The sequence below is a fragment of the Marmota flaviventris genome, chromosome 4 (assembly GCF_047511675.1).
Source record: "Marmota flaviventris isolate mMarFla1 chromosome 4, mMarFla1.hap1, whole genome shotgun sequence".
NCBI classification, from domain to species: Eukaryota; Metazoa; Chordata; class Mammalia; order Rodentia; family Sciuridae; genus Marmota; species Marmota flaviventris.
The window spans coordinates 18,887,154-18,890,038 of NC_092501.1; positions in this window are offsets into that span (position 1 = coordinate 18,887,154).

Below are 2,885 nucleotides of genomic sequence, written 5' to 3' on the forward strand. Positions count from 1 at the left end.
TCTTTTTCTGCTACCTTAGGTGTGGATCTTTAGAATTAATTTATCTCCCCTTGGGCTTAGTCAGTTTCTTCATCAACAAAATGAGGAAATAGGGCCCACCTTAAATAATTCTTGTTAGAATTAATTGAGGGTGTATGAAAAGTACCTAGCATATACCTAGCATAGAACACAGACTCCCTCGACAAGGTACATCTCTAAATGATTTGTGAGCAGGTGTGTGCAGTGTATAACAGGTGTAAGTGAGTGTGTGGGTGGGTGTGAGTGGGAGGAGGCATGGCTGGGCTGTGGGATGTAGCATACAGTTGGTTCAATTACTCATGGCCTCAAAATAAAAAAGCTGCTTGAATTATTTACAGGCCCCAGGATAACTGTAAATCCCACAGCCCTGGCTGCAGGCCAGAATACTCCTTGCCCACCTTCCCCCACCTTCTCCACTGGTAGAGAGCCTCCTGCCTCACTCCCTCCCCAGCCTAGCCCATAAACACCAAGAGGAATGGAGACTCCAGGGTGGTCTTGAAGGGCAGAGGCTGGGACCTTCATGGTCCACTGGGCTCTCCGGGAGACCCTCACATGGACTGCTTGCCTGTTCTGGGGACCTCTACAGGTAAGGAGATCAGTCTAGAACACTCTTTAGAGAGATGCATGGCCCAGGCCTCTACTCCTTTATACTCTGAGTTAGCCAGAAGTGCAATTCCAAGTCCCTCACACACTGGAGTTCACAGAGAAGTGGGTTTTTATGCCTGTGTTTCTGAGAAAGGGCCAGGCATTCCCTTCTAAGTATACCCATTCCTGTTCTTGAGTTCTGGGAAAGCTGAGAATTTATTTGTAAACAGACAGCCCACTTCTTCCTAGATGAGCTTTGGAAAACTGTTTTTCAATTCCTTTGCTAAAAATGAGAGGCACTTTAGAACTTACTGGAAAGTTGATGTGAGCCAGGTAGGCGTTTCCCCAGTAGTACCAGTCAGCCCCATGGGAGGCTGGTGTTGGGAAAAAGCTGTGGTCAGCAAACCCACCCTTCTCCTCATTCTGCTCACAGGGGAATAGGTGTTGAGAAAGGGCATGACTTGCTTGAGGCCAGCACATTAGAAGCAGGTCCAGGCTGAGACCCAGAGCACAGGAATACTATCTTGTCACCCTTCATGGTCCCAGCTTCAGATAAAGCGCCCTGAATATAATGGAACTCAAAGTGACAGTGGCTGCACTCAAACTCAGGTTTCTGAGTGGCCAATCCAGGACTCTTTCTACTCCCCCAAGATGCCACTGGAAAAGTTCTAGAGAAATACCTTGCAGGACCCTTTTTGAGGATAGCTGTGGTATATTAAAGATGACGCAAAAAATCTTAGCTGTTCCTCCATGGAGAAGTGGGGCCCAATTCCTCTTCCCTATGGAGCGAGGCTGAGCTTAGCAACTTGCTTTACAAATTGAATGATGTGGAAGTGAAGATCTGGGCCTTTCAAAGCTAGGTCACTAGAAGCCTAGCAGCTTCCACCTTGGCCATTTGTTGTCACTCTTTCTTGTAACCACTCTTTCTTGTAACTCTTTCTTGTAATCTTGTATGAAGTCCAGTCACCCTGAGACCTCCATGCCAGAGAAATCACTTGTGGGCGTTTGGCTGACAGTACCATCTGGGCCTAGCCTTCTAGCCACCAGTAACAAGGTACCAGACAGGAGTGACGCCATCTTGGATGCTTCAGTCCACCTGCAGCTCAGTCCCTCATAGGAAACCACCATTGAAACTACCTGTATGGACTCCTGACCCACAGATTGTAAGATATAGTTAAATGGAGGTTGTTTTTGCCTGAGTTTTGATGTCATTTGTTACACAAAAATAGATATGTGTATGATAATTCTCCATCCAGAGCAGCTGTCTATTGAGTACTTTCCGGCGTAAGCACACATTCTCCTGGATCTTATACACTTTGTCAGCACACTCTTCTTTTTCCTTCCTTCTGTCCTCTTTTTCTTTCTTTTCTTTCTCTTTCTCCTTTTTCCTCAAGCAATCTTCCTACCTCAGCCTGGATTTTTAACAAGCTTTTCTTTAAACTGTTTCTGATCTCAAATGTTATGACATTAACTTGGACATCAACTGGCACAAAATATGCGGCCTCATTCTCATGGAGCAACCCCTGCGTGCAAAGTGCTCCCTCTCCATTCCTGAGCCGCCTCCGATGATGCATTCACATGGTCTCAGTTTGAACAGTGGAAATGGAGACAGAGGTTAACAAACTTGACCAAAACCACATGATGCAAAAGTGTCAGGGCTGGGGTTCAAAACCCATTCTCATCTCCAGAGTCCACATGAACTGCCTCCTTTGATGGGGCCTCTCCTCCTGCATGGTAACATGCCCTGACAGACTGCACTGGTGACATTAGAGACTTTTTGGAATGAGGGTCCCAGCACTCCTGGAGAGCTGCCTTGAGGATGATGGGAGGGGACAAATCCCAGCCCAGACTTTCTTCACCCATCCAAGCCCCCTCCTCCTCCAGCAGCTGTCACCCTCACAGCCTCTGATTCAGTTACAAACCCAGAGTCCCCAGAGCCCCCATTGCCTCCTCCTCCTTCCAGTCCACAGGAAGCAGGGACCCACCCTTCCTGGGAACAATGTTGAAGCCGAGTATGAATCTGCTGAAGGCACAGCCAGCTGCCTTCGTTGCTGTGGTCCCCATCTTCTGAGCTCATTCTCTGGGGTCTAAGAAGGCTGGTGCTGAGGAAGGACAGGAATGACAGCCCTGCAGAGGGGATGTGTGGAATCCTGCAGTTGGCTTTGTTTAGATGTGGCCTCTGCACCAGGCGGGGGCTCTGCACCTGCTGCTGGAGGAGGTCACTTCCTACCTCCCACCCAGTGTATGCGCGCACACACACATACACAGCGTCACATCTACCT